This window comes from Eumetopias jubatus, unplaced genomic scaffold (genome assembly GCF_037043125.1).
Source record: "Eumetopias jubatus isolate StellerSeaLion01/CBP00866 unplaced genomic scaffold, mEumJub1_p1.0 scaffold_7, whole genome shotgun sequence".
Classification (NCBI taxonomy): domain Eukaryota; kingdom Metazoa; phylum Chordata; class Mammalia; order Carnivora; family Otariidae; genus Eumetopias; species Eumetopias jubatus.
The window spans coordinates 34,932,040-34,956,604 of NW_028274813.1; the positions used below are offsets into that span (position 1 = coordinate 34,932,040).

Genomic DNA, 24,565 nt, shown 5'->3' on the forward strand with positions numbered 1-24,565 from the left:
ATATTAATTTAAAGTTAGAACAGAGATTAGATACTAATTTTTGTAGATGATGATTAGTTTCAGAATCCAACTTCTATATCATTGTTATTGCTGTTCTACCAGTTTTATAAGGCAATGAGATGAACATCCCAAAATGGGATAAGCCAGGGACTTTAGAATTTACGTATTGAAGTCCACATAGTAATAACGAGAAGACATAAAGACATGAGGCACAGAAATTTCACAAATATAAAATGTACTGATTTAAATTTCAATAACAGAAAATATTAACCCGAACATACAAAATGACTCCACTTAAGATGTTGTCACTGTGCATAATGAATTAGAATCACAGTTTATCACTGGACCATTAAAAAAAGAATGCATTTGTAGAGAATAAACCTAGAATACATTTAAAATGTATTTACCAGAATGGAACACAGTCCTCAAGTTGTTTTTTTTTTTTGCATATATGCAAAATGTTTTAAGGTAAATTACATGACCTGGGAAAGTAATCACTCAAACCAACTGCATGATTATTAGAAAGTCAGTTGGCCTAACTAAAAATTAAAAATGTCTGGTTAATATTCTCTCTCTCTGATATGTAAGACTCATTTCAGTATTCTTAGAACGAAGCCCTTGAAACATGACACTTGTTGCACGAATAAATGGCAATAAAAAAATTTACCAGTATTGCAGTTCACCTAGGGTGCCAGTTAAGAAAGAGGTGGGCACCAAAAAAAAAAAAAAAAAAAAAAGGAAGAAAGAAAGAAAGGAGTGGGCACCTCTATCAGATGAGAAACTGTAATTAAGAGTGTATGGGGAAAGAGTGAGCTACATTTTATTTATTTTTTATTTTTTATTTTTTTTTAAGATTTTATTTATTTATTTGACAGAGAAAGAGAGATAGTGAGAGAGGGAACACAAGCAGGGGGAGTGGGAGAGGGAGAAGCAAGCTTCCCATTGAGCAGGGAGCCCGATGTGGGGCTCGATCCCAGGACCCTGGGACCATGACCTGAGCCGAAGGCAGACGCTTAACGACTGAGCCACCCAGGCGCCCCAAGAGTGAGCTACATTTTAAATTAAGCTCTAATAATCTCCCTAAGGCAAGGGAAACTGGGGTGCTTTCTCTGATATGGACATGATAAGAGATGTAGTACATGAATGAGAGAGAAAAAAAGGAAGGGAAAACAGTTTTTTTTATAAAAAAGAGAGAAAGAAAGGAAAAATCTACCCTCTCCTATATGACCATAAACAAAAGCAAAATTAATAGGGCTACCTTCCTTTTGTGATTTCTTCCTAACAAGGTTATTCTAAATGCTCTGTGTAACTAGCTCTGTCTTTCACTTATATAGAAGTATTACCCTTTCTGATTGCTCCAAGGCCTCAGCTTTCTTACAGCTAGTCCTGTTGACAGCTTTCAGATATAAATGAAAACTATGCCTATACCTTCAAGATGGAGAATTCAGTTTATTTTTGTTGATTCGTTGTTCATTCATTCATTCATTCATTCAGTTCAGATATTTATTGAACACTGCTATATTCCAAACACTGTATGAGGCAGAGTATACAACAATAACATGGTGCTTGCCTTCCAAGATTTCTAGTTCAAAAACCTCTCCCAGAACTGACTGCTTTCAGTGAAAGAAAAATAAACAAAATAAAACAAAACATCATCACCAAAAAACATGCTATCAAAAAGATATCAATACTCAACTGCCTAGTAAAATATTATGAATTTATCATTTTCATTTATATAAAAATAAAAGTTTAGCTTCCTCAATAATGATATATTTCAAAATAAATGAAAATAACATATTACATATGTTATATAAGAAGGTTCCTTTTTTAACTTGGTTTACCACCTAACATTTTTTATTCCACTGGTCTACATATTCAAAAGAATTTAAATCTGGAATAGATCCTAGAGATAATTTTGTTCAGTGTTTTCTAAACTTTAGTCAATTATGTATGAACTTTATAATTTTTACCATATCTATGCACTATCTGTACTGTTTAATGTTTTAAAAATTCATTTTAAAACTTGCATGAATTTATTTTAAAGATGGCAACTAAATAACTTCACTGAAAACAAAACCATATTATTAAATTCTATACAGATACTATTCCCCGTGAACGGTTCTGAGCCCAAGCCAGATTTCTATTTAAAAAGATTATCAGAGATGTTAAAGGGGTATAACTGCTTTTTCCCTTACATCTCCTATGAGTTTGAAACCAAATGAGAGACAGAGAAGAATAAAATGGCAATCAAAGTATCAGCTTGATTACTATAAGGATAAACTACAGAATGTGGTTCTTTGTTTTGGATTTTTGGCCTTATGGGTTTCCTAATAGTTCCCACCCAGCCCTAGGCAGAGTTTGTCAACCATGGCCTATTACACAGGGGAGGAGGAACATGCCTTCTGAGAGGGGGCTGTACCATGAGAGAAACCAGAAAGGGCTGTGCCTCACACATTTGGTTCCTCCTCCTAAACTCACCAGTTGTATACTACTTTCCTTCCAAGTGGAAGGGAAATGGTAGACAGAAAGAAGCAAAAAAGCACTTCAGTACTTTCCCCTTGAAGGAATGGAATTCACTTCTCTTCTATAGAAACTCTTGAGGACTGTGATTCAACAGTCTTACACAATTCACAGCACTCACCTTAGCACATACCCTCCCCAATGACCATCACCCAGCCACCACATCCCTCCCACCCCCACCACGTATTGAATGGAGCACTAGGTGTTAAAAGCAAACAATGAATCATGGAACACCACATCAAAAACTAATGATGTAATGTATGGTGACTAACATAACACAATAAAATAAAAAAACAAAACAAAACAAAACTCTTGAGGAATAGAGGATTTCCAGTACCTATTCCTACCCATCTCCACCCCCAAACAATTATCCAGTGTTAAAGAACTATTAAAGATATCTTGATATCAAATTGAGAATTTGCCTGGCATAATTAGAAAGACTGAAAAAGAAGTAACTTTCTCAACTATGCGATTCAATGTTTATTTTAATCTTTTATCAGGAAATTGTCTGAAATTGTCTCATATGCCACTTAAATTAATCTCTAGTAATCTGTGGTAGGTTCAGAGTTTGGGAAACACAGATTTACTTAAACTCCCTCATTTCACAGAGGAAATAAACTAGAGAGGTTAAGTAAATTTCTCAAAGGTAATAAGGCTAATAAAGGGCCAGGATTAGACTCTATCTAGTGTTTACTGCATTACTTACATTACATTCTGCTTTCTGGAACCTAGATATTTCAAAGCATTTAAGTATGTCCCCTTTTGATCAATCAGGAGTGTCCTGCCATTCTATTAAGACTTTATTTAGTGTTGGGAAAAAAAAAAAATACCCCTGCATCAACCTTCCAGCAAGAGAATGTTCTGTATGTATAAGTCATACAAAAAGATTCTTTGGAAAGAATCAGAGCAAGCTAGCCTAGGTATTACACAACTGACTGCCTAGTTCAACTTGAACTGATATGGTCATTATTATTTCAGACTCATTTTCAAGACTACCTCTTCCTGTTGCTAATTGTTTTGTAAGGTCATTCTCTTTGCTAAAGGCAGGGAAGACTCAGTAGGCTTGTTAGTACACTTACAGCCCTCTGCCAGTAGCATAGTTAGCTCTTTGACAGGATCTCCAGAGCTGCAGGCAAGTATCTCTAGAGAAGCCCTCTTCCCTGCTGCTCAATTCACAGCAACCCCATTTTTTAAAGCATTACTCTGTTATCATTCCATGTGCCATAAGACAGAGACACTAGCCCTGGAATTAGTCAATTAGAATTATTAATCATTAGTAGATTCAACAGAAAGGCCTTAACATCTACCATGAATGAACAGGTTCTGCTATAATGAAAAATGTTTCAAGGGTGGAAAGATTTGGGGTCCTAGTCCATGAGATTTCTTTGCATTTACTGTCTCTTCAGTTGCTACTCAGTGACTGTATCACTCTGACTTGTGAGAGAAACAGAACTTAAGAGGAGAAAATCTCCTGAAGACAGAATTCATATATAAATGGTCCAAATAAAGAGGTTTGGAATAGGGTTGCCAGTTGGGAAAAATCTCCAATAAAACATCACTATCTGCAACTTAAATTTCACTTGGGAGGAGGAGGGGATTACAGGCAACACTTTGGTAATTCTGAACCAAAAAAGCTATCTGCTTTCTGGTCTCAAGACTCCTAAGGAGATTTCCTTCAATATCCACATTATGTCCAGACTCCCCTCAAATAGGTACAGATGTGTATAATGAGGTTTTAATTCCCTTTCTAAGGGTTTCCTTGAATGGTTACAGCTGGTAAATGCCATCATACCCAAGAGCCTTTCCAAAGACTGTGCCCACTGCTGAGACTCACGGCCCTACATGAGGCTGGACCAAGGGAGAGACATCAAACAAATATGGTAAAGCAAACGCCTATTCACACAGCATCTTGACTACAGTGCAGAGCAATTACAAGTATGGGCTTTGGAATGACAAAAACTCATGTTCAAATACTCTATCACGTAACAGCTGTGTGACTTTGGGTAAGTTGTATTTAACTTCACCCCAGTTTCTTCATCTGGAAAATGGCATTGATAACAGCACTTTTTTCATCTGTAAAATGGGATTAATTATAGTATCTTATTCATCGAGTTATTTTAAGGATGAGATATTACATGGAGAAAACTGAGCACAATGCCTGACACATAGTAATTCTCAAAAAAAATATTAGTTCTTTACCCTGGGATCAATTCTGCTGAACAATTCTTAAGAAGCTAGCTAGAGTTTGGTAAAAAAGAGATTATGTGCTAAAACATCATATTTTTTGGAAAAATAATCAAAGTTCCCAATTTCAGTGAGCCAAAGATATACTCCCAAAGGAGTATAGAAGATACACACCCAAAGTAAATCTTATTCATACTGTTTACCATAGGCAATAGAATAATAGGCAGCTTTTAGGGGTGCCTGGGTGGCTCAGTCGTTAAGCGTCTGCCTTTGGCTCAGGTCATGATCCCAGAGTCCTGGGATCGAGCCCCGCATCAGGCTCCCTGCTCAGCGGGAAGCCTGCTTCTCTCTCTCCCACTCCCCCCTGCTTGTGATCCCTCTCTCGCTGTGTCTCTGTCAAATAAATAAATAAAATCTTAAAAAAAAAGAATAATAGGCAGCTTTTATCTTTTCAAAATAATAAACAAATGTTCACACTGAAGGGTAGTGACTCTGGCTATCTGAAAGCTCTGACATCCTATCATCACTAAATTGACTTGACCAAAATTCTGTTCTACACTGAAAGCATAGAATGACAGTAAGTTGTCTAAACTAGTAATATGTATTACAGCAAAGAATTTGTATGCTTAAATTAGATATACAAAGACTTTCTGGACTTCTGGGATTTACATGCTTTAACACTGTGTGGCCCAAATATGACTGCTTAAATTCTTACTAAACTCTCTGAGACTTGTTATGGGAGGTACGAGTAAAAGGAGATCAAGACTGAAAGCTAACTAGCTGTGGTGAGACCTCCAGAGGCACTGGGGGAACCTTCTTGATTTTTACTTGGACACAGTAAGATGGGACATAAAAAAAAGTCACATAAATGTATGAGGTCTATTCTTCAGGATTTTTAACAATGATGACATTAATATTTATATCTTCATTTAATGACTGAGCTCTGTTCTCATTTAAAATATGGAGGAAAGATATACTATTAAAAGTGAACAGCTGGGCTACTTTCCTTTTGTTTTTCAACCACTGCGGCTGATAGAGATTTCTTCTTGAACTTGAATGAGCAACTGTCGCCTGCCATATGAATTCTATCACTGCTCTACTTAAGCAACAACTCAAAAGACTGTTATTACTGCCAGTTTGAAGCCTTCAACCAATTGAGTAAGAGTTCTAAATTCAATCATATGAAACAAAGTGCAGTGTTAGCAACATTCTTAAGAATTAGCATATCACACTATGGGAATGATTGTGCAGCATTCTTATGAGGTATTTTCTGCTTTTACTAGTACAGAAATGCCTTGCAAAAGCAACCAGACTCATGGTTCACCGACCTCAATGTTATTCTGACAGACTGGATACGGGAGTAAAAGAACGGCTAATGGAAAATATGTAATATCTTAGTGAGTTATGTAGTTCAGGATAAGGCAGGCAGGACAGTGTCAAAAGAAAAAAGACCGAAGAGATTTTTTGCTTCACGCCACTGAACAGAAGGCTCCCTGCAGTCATTCTGCATGTTTCTGAAACAAATTTAGTCATTTAACTTTTATATACATATATGTTACTTTGCCAAGATTCCAGACAGTCCATAGACAGCTTGCTCATGAATGGGACAGTGTCAACAGTTTCTCTGATGATTCACATTGCATAGGCCCTATAACTCCATGTAGAGATTTGGAAGAGTGTTCTGGTTTTTGTTTTGTTTTTTAATAATTTAGTACTTTTTCCTAACTTAAAAACTCCTTCTAATCCAAGGGATCCCAAAGAATTTTAGGATAGCTTTTCTCATGGGGAAAAAACAAAAAAATAGAGGAATGAAAAGCAGCAGAAAGAAAGATAAGGCTTAATTTCATCAAATTATTAAAGAGCCAAAACCCAAACTCTCTTTTCCCCATTCTCACTACAAAAAAAAAAAATAAAAATAAAAAAAAAATTGCAATTCCACTTTCATATTCCTCTTACTCCTTCACCACAAGTCACTCCCCTTGAAAGAAATAGGCAGGAGGAAGGACCTTCAGGTAATAATAGCCTTTTATCGCCTGAGATTCCTGAGAGAGATGACTGAGTCTACTGGTGGCCACCAGGATCTCACAGGATAGAGCTGTCAGTTGGCATGCTGTGTTCCCTTTTGCTTTGGGGGAATTTTATAGCAGCCTTTGTGATTAGCACTTGGTTGGAGTTAAGAATATAAAGTTTCCTGTTGGACTTACAGTTCCTTGTGATTTTTCCGCTAAATTATCATTCAAATGATAAATCAGGAAGGCCTAATTTGAGTTTTCTGATAATAGGGTATAGGTCAATCCCAATACCCTAAAAACATAAGAATTATAACTGGAAATTCTGGCTACCCCATGAGAGAAGAAAATGAAAATATAGTCATGTTGGAAGAAGAAAATCCTAACAGTTAAGACTTTTGTGAGCTATGAGGAGAGAAGACAACCAAATCGAGTGTAGTAACACCATGCTAAAGCAGTCCACAAATTGCTGACCAAACAAACATCTTACCTACTAAACTAGGGATTGGGGTAGCAAATCTCCCTTGTTTTTTGTCTTGTTTTGTTTTGTTTCAGGAGTACAGGTCTGTGATTCTCTCCCTCGCTGTGTATGCCAACCCAATCCATAAAGTACCAGCAGCTCCAAAAGTTGCCCTGCCACCATTTCCACCTTTAGCATGCTGCCATCTCAGACTACAGAATCTGTGTTCTCTCCCAGCTGCCTTGGCTTCCAATGCGGAAGAAGAGACAGGGGACGGGGCACAGCGTTGTGTGTCAAGCCGCAGCTCCTGCTGTCACTGCAGCCATTGGTCTGTTCCAAGTCGGCTGACCCTCCCCTTCTCTCCTTTTCTGGGTTGTGTTAGGTCTCTAGAGTGAAGAGAGCAAATACTCTACAATCTATAGCCTCTGGTGGCATAGCTCAGATAAATACTGTGAAGACATTACTCAAGGAGTGGCTATATTTTACTCTTTCTGGTTTAATTGGGGGAAGAGCAGGGGACATCCCTACAGGAAGAGAAAGAACTCTGAGGCAAAAGGCATGAAACCTTAACTAACAGAGCATGGAAAGGGGAGGAAGGAGGAAGATAAAAAACAAATAGGGCAAGGAGATGTCTGAGATAGCGAAAAGTAGTCTTTTGCTTGTTAGTGCTTACAAAAGACAATACTTTGTACAGATTTGATATTTCACACTTCGGTTCCTATGACATTTATCATTTATACTTAAATCAGGGACAGCACCACCACAACCCTCTTGAGAACCTGGACTAGAATTTGCCAAGGAATACTTCTGTCACTCCCCTGCCATGGTTAGCTATGGTTTCTTGTCATCTGCAACACATTTTTCAACCTGCAGAGAGTTATCTATCAATAGGCCCCAAAGTCTTACCTCTTAAATCTCCAAATCAGAAGCTACTATTTTACCATAATCATATCTTTATCCCAAATCATAAAGATTTTGGCAGGGATGAGGGTCCAGAGTCTGTTCTTTTCATATACTTTACTCCTCTTCAATGACCCATGCACGCTATAAGCCATTTCTAAAATAGCCCCTGCATCCATCGCCTCCCTGCCTCAGCTCCCTGTCAGCAACTTTAATTAAAGGCTGACATTTATTGAGCACCAACTACATGCCAGGTAATACACTAAATCTTTTCCATACATTATCCCAATTAATCCACAAAGTCTTTATGAGGTGAGTACTCTCTTATCCCCATTTTACAGATGAATTTAAGTAACTTGTTCAAGGTCACCCAGCTAGGAGTCAGAAACAGGAGTCGAACCCAGACATCATTCTGACTCCAGAATTTGAAGTTTTACACCACCTTACTCCATCACCTTAAAGTTTCACAGAAAGCAGAATGACTCTACAAAGACTGTTGAATCACAGATCTGTATCTCTGAAACAAATAATACATTATATGTTAAAAAAAAAAGAAGAAGAAGAAGAAGAAGATAGCAGGAAGGGAAGAATGAAGGGGGGGAAATCGGAGGGGGAGACGAACCATGAGAGACTATGGACTCTTGAGAAACAAACTGACGGTTCTAGAGGGGAGGGGGGTGTGAGGATGGGTTAGCCTGGTGATGGGTATTAAAGAGGGCACGTACTACATGGAGCACTGGGTGTTATATGCAAACAATGAATCATGGAACACTACATCGAAAACTAATGATGAAATGTATGGCAATTAACATAACATTAAAAAAAATGACTCTACATGGAATTTTTTAAAAAGGAGGGAGGGGTGGGGCTCCAGGTATGAGTAAGGTAACACCAATGGGTAAAGTCCACATCTCTCTCTACAGCAGGCACTAGATCAAGGAATTTAATATTAAGTAAAGGACACAGGGGCGCCTGGGTGGCTCAATCATTAAGTGTCTGCCTTCGGCTCAGGTCATGATCCCAGGATCCCGGGATCAAGACCCGCATCGGGCTCCCTGCTCTGCGGGAAGCCTGCTTCTCCCTCTCCCACTCCACCTGCTTGTGTTCCCTCTCACGCTGTCTCTCTCTCTCTCTGCCAAGTAAATAAATAAAATCTTTAAAAAAAAAAAAGTAAAGGACATAAACTTCAAACACTGATCACATATACATACAAAACAATTAGACTGGCTAAACAAAACAACTTAATTCACTGTCATTTGGGGTTCATACTGAGATCCCTGAAGAAACAAAAATAATGGCTAAAGACAGATTATCTCAAATTTAAATAATTTGTATGAAACATTTAGGGTGCTTCTGAGTCAACTTAAAGCTCATGGTTAAGAGTTAATAATACCTTCATAATTTGATTGTAAATAGAATATGAATTAGCCAACCTATGACAGTCTTATTTCCTCATAATTATACAATAGCCCTTCCATGAAAGAGAAACAGCTTACTTCAGAACAAAGAATCTAAAAAGCAAAGTTATCATAAAGAGATTTATTAAACATGTATACCACTCTCATCTACATACTTATTTTCAACTATTAAACATTAAAGCAAAAATATTTTGCAGTCTAAAATATGTCTGTTTTGGGGGTGCCTGGGTGGCTCAGGCGTTAAGTGTCTGCCTTCGGCTCAGGTCATGATCCCAGGGTCCTGGGATCGAGCCCCACATCGGGCTCCCTGCTCTGCGGGAAGCTTGCTTCTCCCTCTCCCACTCCACCTGCTTGTGTTCCCTCTCTCACTGTGTCGCTCTCTGTCAAATAAATAAATAAAATCTTTAAAAAAAAATGTTTGTTTTTAAAAAATATTTCCACCTTTAATTTCTTAAATGGTATATTAGTAGATAAGTAAAAATGAACGAATTTCAATTTGCTCCTGAAGACCTTATAAATTGAAGTATCTACTTCTGATATTATCATCCAAAATTCAGGATATAATAACAGATGCTATCCAAAATGAATCACAAATACAAATATTTTATATTTTCAGAAACAAATTTCAGCCTTGATTATTATAATAATGAACTTTATTCATGTCAGTGGAATTTCTAAAAGATTAAAAAAGATCAGAGAAAGGACTTTAAGAGGTGATACAGAGTAATTTTTAAGTCAATTCAATAGATCATTTAGTTGAACATAAATGAAAGGGGACAATCATAACTGTGTTTATATACTAATAAATTCATTCAGTTAAACTACTACATCTCAAGAACAAAAAGAAATAATATTTAGAGGGATGGAGATCTTCCAAATGACAACAGGATGATTCTTGTCTATCCTAAAAGAGAAGAAGTGAGAGTTATATGTTCCAAGCATATAAAATTATGGGAGATTTAAACAAGGTGTTCAAGAATGTGTTCACCAAATCTTAGAATTAGGGATCTTTCACTGGTGTTTGAAAGAAGCAGTTTAAGAATAAATAAAGTCTAATTTTACACAGAAGGTAGAATTCTTACAGAACTCACTATCCCAAGAGAAGATAACTTAAGCCAGAAATTATATTTGAGGTAAAATATGAATGTTCATACCATGACACCATGGATGACAACTATATTTCCTATAAAATGTCATTGAGAACTACTGTAAATCAGAGTACTTAACTGGATTAATCAGTGTTATGACCCCAAATGCCCTTCTTAGGCTTCAGTGCACAGGAAATTATATATATCAGATAATAAGACTATGTTATATTTTGGCTCTAAAGGATGCTTTTTCTTTGTGTACCAAGAAACCATTATTTCTTTTCCTTGCAGTATGGAGATAAGAGGTAAAACATAAAAACATAAAAGGATAAGAGGAAGAATAGAATATTACTTCTGCCTGATGATACGGCTTGCTTGGTCAGAGTAGAATATAAAATTCATAATATAAAGGATATTGGAGTTCTGAAGCTAGTACTACATAGTTGTTTTGTTAGAACAAATCGTGTACATGACTATTTCCTCTCACCAATATCAAGCAACCAAAAAATACTTATTGAGAACTGTTTTAGCCAAGGATCACTGGTTGCAAAGAATAGAAACCTAGTCAAATTAGCTCAAGTAAAAAGGAAATTACCAAAAGAATACAAGGGAATTTGCCAAGAAAAAAAGCAGGAAGTACAACTGTATGTCAGGAGGTGGGAAATTTGCAATTCATACCATGTCTTTGTGGCCACATGGTCTGTTTGGGTCAGCAACACCCTCCTTTTTGCCACCTGATTCTACTCCTGCTCAGGGCCCATCTTGTAGACATCAGCTTCAGTCTACAGAATTTAACAACTTAGTCTTTCACCCTCAGATAAGCTAGAGTCTCTGTCTTGTAATAATACTAACATTTACTGAGACCATGTGTTGGGTACTGTACATAATGCTTATAAACATTATGCATGTCACTTAGATACAGTTGACTGATGATATTGTCCTGTTCAACTATATCTTTACTGATTTTCTGACTGCTGGTTCTGTCACTTTCTGATAGAGTAATGTTGAAGTCTCCAACTATACTCTCTATACTTATCCCTGTAATTCTATTAGTTTTTACCTCATATATTTTTTTTTTTTTTATAAATTTTATGGTCCATTAGTGCTTTTTCAAGATTTTATTTATTTATTTATTTGAGAGAGAGAGAGAGAGAGAGAAACAGCATGAGAGGGGAGAGGGTCAGAGGTAGAAGCAGACTTCCCGCCAAGCTGGAAGCCCGATGTGGGACTCGATCCCAGGACTCCAGGATCATGACCTGAGCCGAAGGCAGTTGCTTAACCAACTGAGCCACCCAGGCACCCTACCTCATCTATTTTTATGCTCTGTTGTTCGGTTCATGCATATTAAGGATAGTTACAGCTTCTTGGCAAATTGACCTTCTATCATAATATAATGCCTCTCTTTATTGCTAATAATTTTCCTGCTCTGAAATCTGCTTTGTCTGAAATTCATAGAGCTACTCCAGCTCTCTTTTGATTAGTGTTAGCATGATGTATTTTTCTCATCCCTTTACTTTTAATCTACCTGTGTTTTCATATTTAAAGTGGGTTTCTTGTAAATACCATGTAGTTGTCTTGCTTTTTCTCATCCACTCTAACAGTCCCTGTCTACTAATTAGTATATGTTACACCACTTACATGTAAAGTGAGTACTGATATAGTTGGATTAAAGTAAACCATATTTGTCACTGTTTTCTATTCATTGGCCTTGTTCTTTATCTTCCTCTATTCTTCTGCCTTCTCTGGTTTTAATTATCACTGTATACCCCATTTTCTCTTCTGTCTTAGCATAGAAATTACAACTTTTTTTTTAAGTGGTTGCCTGAGAGTTTGTAATGCACATTTACAAATTATACAAGTCTACTTTCAAGTAACACTGTATCACTTCATGGGAACTGCAAGCACCTTATAAAAGAATAATCCCAAGTCCTCCCTCTCATCCTTTATAGCACTGTTGTCATTTATTTCACTTATCCCTAAGATATGATCACCAAATATTTTGTTGCTATTATTACTTTGAACAAACTGTTATCTGTTAGATTAAGAATAAGAAAAAGACAAGATTTTATTTTCCTTTTCTAAGACTCATATATAGTGTTTCTAACCTATATCATTTTCATTCTCCCTGAAGCTGGCAACACATTCCCCCAATTTTTGTTTGTCTGAGAAAGTCTATTTCTTCTTTACTTTTGAAGGATAATTTTACTGAATACAGAATGCTAAGTAGATGGTTGTATTTTTTCAAAACTTTTGAAGTATTTCACTCTACCCTCTTCCTGCTTACATGGCTTCTGAAGAGAAGGTTGATGTGATTCTTATCCTACTTGCTCTAGTGGTAAGATCCCTACCCCCATCTACCTGACTTCTTTCAAAAGATTCTGTCTTTGATTTTCTGCAGTTTGATTATAATATTCCTAAATATAGATTTTTTAAAAGTATTTATCCTCCTTGGTGCTGTCTGAACTTTATATATCTGCGGTTTGATGCCTGTCATTAATTTTGGAAAATTCTCAGGCATTATTACTTCAGATATTTCTTCTCTTCCTCTCTTTTTCCTCTGGTATTCTCATTATATGTATATTCACCTTTTGTAACTGTCTTGTTGCAGTTTTTGGATATTATGTTTCATCCTTTTCATTCCTTTTTCTCTTTCCAGTCAGTTTTGTAAGTTTATATTGCCATATCGTCACAGTCACTGATTCTTTCCTTGGTCATGTCCAGTCTACTGATGAGCCCATCAAAGACATTCTTCATTTCTGTTACAATGTTTTTAATTTCTAACATTTACTTTTCATTCTTTCTTAGAGTTTCCATCTCTTTGCTTACATTACTTGTCTTGCATATTTATCCAACAACAGAAGAATGTATATTCTCAAGCTCACAGGGAATATTCACCAAAATAGACCATATTCTGGGCCAAAAAAACATACCTTAACAAATTTAAAAGAACAGACATCATACAAAGTACGTTCTTTGACCACGAAGGAATTAAATGAAAAAATATTAACACAAAAATAGCTAGAAAATCCCAAAATATTTGGAGATTAAACAACACTTAAAAATAACACAAGAATTAAAGAAATCTTGAGAAACTGAAAAACTTTTGAATTAAATGAGAATAAAAAAAACATTAAAATTTGTGGGATACAGCAAGAGTAGTAGTTAGAGGGAACAGTATAGAACTGTAAGCACCTATTGAAAAAAGAAAAAGATAACATCAATATTCTAACTTAGGAAAATGGGGGGGAAAAGAGCAAATTAAATCCAAAATAAGAAAAAGATCAATAAAATGGAAAGCAGGAAAAAATAGAGAAAAATCAACAAAACCAAAAGTTGGTTCTTTGAAAAGATTAATAAAATAGATAAGCCCCTCGTCAGGCTAACCAAGAAAAGAGAAGACACAAATTATTAATATCAGAAATGAAAGAGGTACCATCACAGCTGATGCCATGGACACTGAAAGGATAAATGAACATTATGGACAAATCTATGCCCACAAATTTGATGACTTAGATGAAATGGACTAAGTCTTTGAAACACAATCTACCAAAACTCACACAAGGAGAAATAGATCATTTGGTTAGGTTTATATTAATCAAAGGAACTGAATAAATAATTAATAACTTTCCAAAACAAAAAGCACCACACCCAAATAGTTTCACTGATGAATTCTACCAAATACTTAAGGGAAAAATGACATCAATTTTCTATCTGTTCCAGAAAACAGAAGCAGAGGGAGCACTCCCTAACTTATTCTATGAGGCCATTACACTAATTCCAAAACTATGCAAAGACATTACAAGAAATGAAACAGACTAATATTTTTCATTAATATAAATGCAAAATCCTCAAGAAAACATTAGCAAATCAAAACTAATAATGTATAAAAAGAATTATATACCATGACCAGGTAGGATCTATTCTAGGTTATTCAAGTCTGGTTCAACATTTGAAAATCAATTAATGTAATCCCTTACATCAACAGGCTAATGCGGAAAAATCTTATAGTATCAATAGATACAGAAAAATTTACATCCAAAATCCATTCATGACAGAAACTCTCAGGAGGGCAAATTTCCTCAATTTAATAAAGATCATCTAAAAAACCCTACAGCTAATGGCATATATAATTGTAAGAAACCTGATGTCTTTTCCCTAAGATTAGGAACAAGGCAAGGATGTCTCCTCTCACCACTTCCAGCAACATTGTACTGGAAGTCCTGGCTAATTCATTAAGACAAGAAAAGGAAATAAAAGGTACACAGATTAGAAAAAAAGACATAAAACTATCATTACCTTTGTTCCCAGATGACATGATCATCTGTGTAGAAAATCCCATGGAATTGACATAAGAACTGATGGAGCTAATAAGTAATTACATCGAAGTTGCAGGAAACAAGGCTAATATATAAAAGTCAACGACTTTCCTATATACCACCATGAGCAACTGGAATTTAAAATTAAAAACATACAGATTTAAATTTGAAAAAAAATTAAAAAATACAATCACTTATATTAGAACCAAAAATGAAAGAAAGAAAAAGACATTTAAATCAAAATATGTATATCTATACGATAATATCTATAAAAACCTGTAAAACTCTGAATAAATCAAAGAAGATGTAAATAAATGGAGAGAGAGTTCAAATTCATAGATAGGAGGACCCAACATTGTTAAGATGTCAATTTTTCACAACTTGATCTATAGATTCAATACAATCTCAATGAAAATCCCAGCAAATAACTTCATGAATATCAACAAAATGATTCTAAAGTTTATATGGAAAGGTGAAAGACTAATAGCCATTACCATATTGAAGAAAAAGGACACATTCAGAGGACTGAAACTACCTGACTTCTAGACTTACTGAAAAGCAACAGTAATCAAGACTGTGATATTGGTGAAAGAACAGACAAATAGATCAATGGAACAAGACAGAAAGTCCAGAAATAAACACATACAAATATAGTCAACTGATCTTTGACAAAGAAGCAAAGTGAATCCAATAGAGAAAGAAGAAGCATCTTTTAACAAATGGTGTTAGAACAACTGCATGTCCACGTGCAAAAGAGAGAGAAGAGAGAAGAGAGAGAGAGAGAGAGAGAGAGAAATAAAAAAAGAATCTAGACACTGACATCTTTCACAAAAATTATCTCAACATGGACCACAGACCTAAATGTAAAACTCAAAACTATTTTAGAAAATAAATACAGGAGAAAATATAGGTGGCCTTGGGTTGGCACTGAGTTTTTACATACAGCACCAAAAGCACAATCCATAAAAGAAAAATTGAAAAGTTGTACTTCATTAAAATTGAAAAATTCTGCTCTGTGAAAGACATTGTTAAAAGAATTAAATGAAAAGCCACAGAAGGGAGAAAATATCTATTAACAGACTTAATCCAAAATATACAAAGAGCTCCTGAAACTCAACAAGAAGACAAACAACTCTACCAAAAAATGGGCAAAAGATGTGAACAGACATCTCACCAAAGAAGACTTACAGATGGAGAATAAGCACATGAAATGATGCGCAACATTATAGATCATTAGCACATTGTAAATTAAAACAGGATACCACTACATACCTATTAGGATGGCTAAAATCAACAGTGACAACACCAAATGTAAGAGAGGATGTGGAGCAACAAAAACTTTCATTCACTGCTGGTGAGAATGCAAATTGCTATAGCTACTGTTAAAGACCAGATGTTTGTGTCCTCCCCAAATTCACGTGTTGAAGTCTTAACCCCCAATGTGATGGTATTAGGAGGTAGGGACCTTTGGGAGGTAATTAGGCTTGGATGAGGCCATGAGGGTGGGGCCCCCAAGATGGGATTAATGCCCTTATAAAAAGAGGAAGAGTCACCAGAGTTTCTTCACTCTTATCATGTGAGAATACAGCAAGAAGGTGGCTCCCTGCAAGCCAGGAATAGGGCTCTCAGCAAGAACCAATTTGCTGGCACTCTGAATTTGGATTTCCCAGCCTCCAGAACTATGAAAAATAATGTCTGTTGTTTAAGCCACCCAGCCTGTGGTATTTTGTTACAGCAGCTCAAGCAGACTAAGACAGCCATTTGGAAGATAGTTTTTGCAGTTTCTTATAAAGCTAAACATAGTCTGACCATATAACCAAGCAAGCACTCTCTTAAGTATTTACCCAAATAATCTGAAAACTTATGCCCACACAAAAACCTACACGAATGTTTATACCAGCTTTATTCATTAACTAGATGCTCCAAATTGGAAGCAACCAAGATGTCCCTCAATAGGTGAATACAAAAACTGTAGTGCATCCATACAATTCAATATTGTTCAGAAAGAAATGAGCTGTCAAGCTACAAAAAGATACAGAGGAACTTTTTTAAAAAAGCAGTCAGTCAGAAAAGACTTCCTAATGTATGATTCCAACTATATTATATGACAATCTAGAGAAGGCGAAATTACAGAGAAAAAAATCATACTTGCCAGAGGTTGGAGGAAGGGAATGGGGGTGAATTGGTGGAGCACAGGAGTTTTTTAGGCCACTGAAAGTACTGTGTATGATTATGTAATGGTAGATACATAACATTATGCATTTGGCAAAACCCATAGAACTATACAACACAAAGACTGAACACTAAACTGTGAACTTCAAAAATAATGTATCAATACTGGTTCATTGACTGTAATAAGTGGACCACACCACGGTAAATGTTAACAATAGGGAAACAGGGCCATGGAGGTGGACAGAAGGAATAAGAAAAAAAAAGGAGGGAGTATATAGGAACTTTGTACTTTCTAACAAATTCTTCTGTAAACATATAATTGCTCTAAGAAACAAAGTCTATTAATTTAAAAAAAAATGCATTCAAAAAAGACTAAAAGAATATACATACATAATTTATGTATTTTTATTTTCTTTGTTACATTTTCTATACTTTCTGGGTTTTTCAACAATGGGTGTTCATTGCTTTATATTTTAAAAATTTATTTTAAAATATGCCAAATGGAATGAATAAATTCGCCATTAAAACAGAACAACAATCTGATCCAGATGAAATTAAATCCAAAAAATTCTGATCTCTGACACTGTTGTCCAGTTAACATAATCTCTAATCCTTCTTTTTCTTTTCATATATTAATTAAAAATCATGCTATCTCCCCTTAGAGTTGTTTTCTGGGAGACAAAATGAGGAAAGCTCTTTAAAAATAATAATAAAAAAAAGGATATCAAAGAAAGTGCTAAAAATGATTAATTACAGGAAAAGATAAGGTGTTTTCTTTGATTGAAGAGGGAGGCAGGCCTGGAAAGATTTCAATGACACCTCTAACCAACTAACAAAGGCTAAATTTATCACAAATTAGAAATACAAAGAGAGCATTCTATTAAATCAAAGGCTTTCTCAGTCCAACTGTAAGGCTATATGGAGGAACAGCTTAAATTCAATAAAGTATGAGTCATGGTTTAACTGAAACCTCTGCCCTGGGAAGAAACTTGTTCTATCTGAATGTATTTAATTTCTACTTTAGTGTAGATGTTTTCAAGTTCACAAACGTAGGAATTTTCTGGTCAATATTGATCTGAAGACTATAATTTGAGATAAATGGAAATTCAGTCCTTCCAAAGTCCTCTTTCTTTTATGGCAAACAGCTACATAAAATTTGTCCATACATATAATAGTTTCTTACTCTTTCCTAATTAATGGAATTTTAAGGTTTACAAGAGATCAAAGCGATATATAATCAAGCCCCTTTCCCTATTTATCGTCTCCAGACTGTTGTTAACAAAACAAAAACAAAACAACTCTTAAAATTAACAACATTAATCTTTTACTGAAATGGCCTTGGTGTAATCATATCTCATATCCATTAACAGGCCTCAACCATTCACTTAAGCCCATCTAAGTAGCTTGATCTGGTTCCATTATAATAATGTATGGTTTCTTTATTCTAGCATGACACAGCACAGAGATTTATTTCACACTGAACTTTTCTGAATTAAAAAAAAAAAAGAGGATTCAAGAACAGGTGTCTCAGGCTAGATTGGGGACTGCATAACTGAGCTTTGTGTTAGGGGATGATAAGAACACATTTAAAATTTTAATTGAAGAATGCCAGGCACCAGAGGCAAATAGCATGCAATTTTTTTAAATGCTAAAAACAGCCAGCTGCCAAAAAGGGCAAGCTAGCTGATGGTTACAGCTGTTCACCATCATGCAACAAAAACACAAAAGCTTTCTATTTCTTGAGGTATGTCTTATCTGCATGGTGGACTCTGGCCTCTACATATCATTTTTGTACCCTGGTGTTAAGTTACCCCAGCATGGCATAAAACTATTCAAAATGAAGGAAAAATGACTTTCTGACTATACTGTTTTAAATGATCTACAATTACATCTCATTTAGTTAATTTAGGAGAGAGTTGACTGCATCATTCTTACTGTTTTATGTAACGGCCACTGAGAGAAAGTGAATTCTTCCATGGAGTACTGCTAGGAAAAAATGTGTCCAAATCTCTTTTTTGAATTGGGAAACCGAGTGGTAGATTGCAAAAATGTGTTGTCTCACATTCCAATGACGAAAGAGCCTATAAAATGTCAAGCAAGGGAAAAAAAGTCTGAGCTTTTACCTTTTCCTTATTTCTGGTAGTCACTAACATAAACATAAAGACGAAGGACAGTAGAAAATACAATGGCCTTTTTAAAAATCCACAGATCAAACAGTCTTTTTCTGTAAGTATTTCTTATCTTGCAGTCCCTGATACAAAATAGCATTTTATTAAACTAAACTGATTAAATATAAAACTGGAAAACAACATACTATATTTTACTAAAAAAGCAATAGCTTTAAAATGCTAGTTTGGGGGCGCCTGGGTGGCTCAGTTGGTTAAGCGACTGCCTTCGGCTCAGGTCATGATCCTGGACTCCCGGGATCTAGTCCCATATCAGGCTCCCTGCTCAGCGGGGAGTCTGCTTCTCCCTCTTGACCCTCTTCCCTCTTGTGCTCTCTGTCTCTCATTCTCTCTCTCTCAAATAAATAAATAAAATCTTAAAAAAATAAAACTAAAAATAAATAAATAAATAAAATGCTAGTTTGCCCTTGAAAACAAACAATTCATTCCATCAACATACAGCTATGGAAGCATTTCTTCCCCTGCTCTTTTTATATGTAGGGGCTAGATAGAGAGTTCAGACTATTTTTTAGCCAGAATGCAAAGACTTCATTCAAACCTTCTCCAAATGATTCTTTTTCCTCTCTTTTACTTTAATCTTCTCAGCATACTCTAAAGACCCAGGCAATTCATTTCAATGGGACAGAACTGCAAAAATGGTCTTTAAGAAGAGGTTTGGCAAATTCAATAATTTGCTGAAGAGTTTTCTTATACATCTGTGGCCACTCCTGTTTTTACTCAATTACACAGATAATTCCACTACCTAGAATAGAGAGGAATATGTATAAATAAGTAGTGAAGGGCATGCTAACAGTTGTTATAGTAAAACATGTATCAGCCTTTTGTTAAACAACTAAATATGCCACCAAATATACATTTTTATATAAAATTAATGCCAAACAAAATACCTGCACCACCAATAGAATACAGAAACCAAAATTGCTATTTATCACTAATATATATTTCTTTTCAGGCTAAGCAAAATGTTCAAAAAAGAGATTTCATTTAATCAAATGAGAAACATTTAAATTATATATCCACAACAGACTAGGGAACAGTGACTTGTCCATATGTACATTAATTAGCTCAATAATTACATATTAATATTAATGATATTCAGAAAATGTAGCTTGAAGTAGTGCCAGATTTTTTTAAATGTCATGAATATGGACATAACATTTATTACTCATATAATGGATGGCAGTCTATACAAACTACAAAATTAAAGCATCTTTATGTCTCCCCCTGACTTTATTTTTTGTGTTTGGAATATTATTCAATTGGCATGGAGTAATTTATCCTTTTCTCTCTTTTTGAGAAAAATCCCTCTGTATCCAACCATCTGATTAATTATTTAACTGTCATATTATAAATTATGCTAGCAGAAAATGCATCTCCTGATACAGTATAATACTTTCTTGTGTGCTTAATTTAGAAAGCACACAAATCTTTCAAAGTTAAATTCATTGTTTATATCCTTGCCATAGTTTACAACAAAGGTCTGAGTAATAATAATAACGCCAATCCTGTCATTTCCTCAATTAAAAAAATTTCCTAACAAGCAATTCTGTATTAACTTGACTGCTTTTGCTGATATTCTTCAAAAGCACAGCTGCATTAATTTATTGTTTTTCAAAAATGATTGTTAATGTTATAAAATTACATGTTGAGTTCCTATATATAAGAAACCTATCACAAAAATTGCAATTACTGTGAATGTAAACACTGGTTTTCAGTTTTGCCTATTCAATGACTGCTAAGAATGAATACAAAATGCAAGGTTTATTTAACTAACACACTATCATTTTCATACTTTTACAGCTGAGAAAATACTTGTACCTAAGTACCCTCTATCAGATTTGTTTTGGTGTCCCTTGAGAAATGCAATGTAAGTGCTATCAGGTCAATTTCTTAGTCACATTCTCCTGAAGGATAAACTGAGAAGCAGATGGTGTAATGCTCTCTTCCACATAATTCAGCAAAGGAGAGGCAAAAGGAAAAATAATGCCCAGGAGTTCTGATACTTTGGCATTATTCTAAGTAAGGTATGAAAGGCACATAAGCATTTTTATCATCATCTGAAAAGCAATCCAGTCTGCAGAATTCTGTATCTAAGATTTCTGGTCATTTTACAACTTTTTAAAGACCAGTTCAAAAGCTACTTCCTTCTCATTTTTCTGGCTAGAATGACAATACTTACCAATCCCTTAGGGCCTTGTTCATATCTTTATAACATTGTGAACTATTTTTTGTCTCATGAGATCAATTTTTTAAATGTTTGTGTTAATCTACTATTTAATTGGGAGCTTCTTGAGAACAGGGACTCTGTCTTAATCATCTATAATGCGATTGGCAAACAGGATTTATTACTTCTAGGAAATTACTCATCTAACATAAAATATGGTAATGATAGTACCTACCATATAGGTTAATTGTGAATATTAAATGAAATAACATATGCAAAGTTTTAAGCACTGTTACATAGTAAGATTCACTAAATGTTAGCTACTGCTATATATAGTATTACTTTCATAGTGCCTAAACTGAAAAGTATTCAATAAATGTTTACTGAGCCAAAGATATCCAAAGAGACAGACATACACATACATAGCCGAGACTTTGTACAGGAAAATGTTATCTTTAGTCCATAAAGTACATTTAAACTTAGCTATTTTTTAACTTAGTATTTTTCAGTGTTAAGTATTTTCTTAGTTATTTTCAGTTTTACTGTTTTACTGAACATATTTTTATGTTTTACTAAAAATATTAGGAATAAAAATTTTAAAATAGTCAATATTAGGATTATTTTCACTAATACAAATATGTGAAGGTGAAATTCTATCACAATAAAATTTGTAAGACACCAAGAGGGTTAAATTCTATTGGAATTTTGTTATAAGTAACAATAAGGCCATATTTTTAAAACATTTTTCAAATATTTCCATGCCTTAGTAAAATAAAAAATCATGTTCTTTAACAAAAAAACAAACTAACCTTTTTCCACACCTGTTGCCTCATTTACCCCTCATCAGAAACCTGTGAATCACATAGATTAGGCTACGTTTCCTTTATTTGGTAGATTTGGAAAAGGAGCCTAAAATTTTTAGGGATTGTTTTGCTTAGAGGCAATTTAATTAAAAAACAAACAGTGCTCGCTTTGGCAGCACATATACTAAAATTGGAATGATACAAAGAAGATTAGCATGGCCCCTGCGCAAGGATGACACGCAAATTCATGAAGCGTTTCATATTTTTATTGCGCAAGACTGTTGAATCACAGATCTGTACCTCTGAAACAAATAATACATTATATGTTAAAAAAAGAAGAAGAAGAAGAAGATAGCAGGAGAGGAAGAATGAAGGGGGGGAATCGGAGGGGGAGACGAACCACGAGAGACTATGGACTCTGAGAAACAAACTGAGGGTTCTAGAGGGGAGGGGGGTGGGGGGATGGGTTGGCCTGGTGATGGGTATTAAAGAGGGCATGTTCTGCATGGAGCACTGGGTGTTATATGCAAACAATGAATCATGGAACACTACATCCAAAACTAATGATGTAATGTATGGTGATTAACATAACATAATAATAAAAAAAAACAAACAAAAAACAACTAACAACGGAGTAACAAGTACTAGCCAGTATTATGGGGCAAAAAAGGAGACAAAATAAATCAGAGAAGCTTCTCAAAGAAGAAAAAACTATTTAAATATAGTAATTTATAAGTGAGAACATGGGGTCAATTGGAGAGAAATATCGCAAAAGAAATGATACTAAAAGATAAATAGGATTTCATGTGATGAAATGTAGGAAAGACATTCTAGAAAGAAATAACATGTTGCCAGCATAGAAATAAAATTGTACATAACTTTCAAGCAATAAATCAGTAGCTGGACTGGTGAGATCAGGAGTACTGTACACATTTTGAGAAGTGGCTTATTTCCTATATGCTAAGTAAGGTGTTTATACATACCTCTCTAGACACTGAGCAGCCATGGAAGATTTTAAGAAACAAAATCATATTTGATTTTGGAAATATCATTCTGATGGCAGTGTGGAGAATGGATTAAAAGGAGATAGCTTCTGAAAGCAAGAGGGACAGTTAGGAGACTACTGAAATAGCTGTCCCACAGAGAGATTAGGCATATGTAGACAAGATAAGGATATGTACTGTCTACTATGACCTAGTAATTTACTACACTTCTAGGCATATGTACAGCTTTCCAGTCAACATGCTACAAAAAAAACTGACGGCAGGTAAAAATTTAAGGTGTAAGGACAGACATAAATGAAGCAGCTGAACAGAATGGAGACCAGAAATAGGCCCATTATATTGTCAACTGATTGTTGACAAAAGCACCAAGGCAATTCAACAGGGAAAGACAAACTTTTCAGCAGATAGAGCTGGACTGACTGGATAAACCCATGGAAAACAATGAACTTCAACCCAGGTTCACCTCATACTGTACGCAAAAAATAGTATCAATGAGATCACAGACATAAATATAAAAGCCAAACCAATAAGGCTTTTAGAAGAAAACATAAAATAATGTCTTTATGATCTTAGGATAGGCAAAGATTTCTTAGAACACAAAAAGCACTAACTTCTATAGTACTAGAACAAAACTTGATAAACTGGACTTCAACAAAAAATTTTTGATCTTCAAAACACACTGTTAAGAAAATGAAAAGACAAGCCACAGACTGAGAGAAAATACTTACAAATCATGTTTATGATAAAAACTTGTATCCAGAAACACACACACACACACACACACTCCTCCTATAAATTAAAAATAAAAAGATAAACAACCCAATTTTAAAAACTAATTTAAGACTTGGATAAGGGTGTTACTTACATTATCAAAACTCATTGAATTATACAAGTTAGATCTGTTTATTTCACCAGAAATTTTACCTCACATTAATAAGTACACAAAAAAGATCAAATTTTAAAGAAATTATTCACAAATTTACAATGGTCAAAACCGTATTTGTTTGGTAATTATTATTTTAAAGTAGGAGTCAGCAAACTTTTTTTGTAAAAAGCCAGATGGTAAATATTTTAGCTTTGCAGGCCATATGGTCTCTGTTGCAATGACTCAACTCTGCCACCATAGTACGAAAGCAGCCACAGACACTATGTTAACAAATGGGCATGGGTGTGTTCTAGTAAAACTACCAAAATAGTAGGGAGCTGAGTTTGCCTGAGGGCTAAAATTTCCCTACCCCTTTATTAGAGCATAAGATTTTATTTGTAACATACTGCCATAGAGATCTCTGTGGCTTTACCATATACCACCACCTCCCAGGTGATACTCTGGGCAGTAAAGAC

At 35.0% G+C, this 24,565-nt stretch overlaps 1 protein-coding gene and 1 non-coding gene across 9 annotated transcripts in view; one reads left to right on the plus strand and one right to left on the minus strand.

Moving 5' to 3' along the window:
* Nucleotides 1–24,565, minus strand: part of FUT8 (fucosyltransferase 8) — a 332,067-nt gene that overhangs the window by 28,153 nt on the left and 279,349 nt on the right. The gene's annotated exons all lie outside the window — the stretch shown is intronic.
* Nucleotides 22,381–22,487, plus strand: LOC114208899 (U6 spliceosomal RNA). Its single transcript, XR_003609177.1, has one exon. It is a non-coding gene; the product is annotated as a U6 spliceosomal RNA (small nuclear RNA).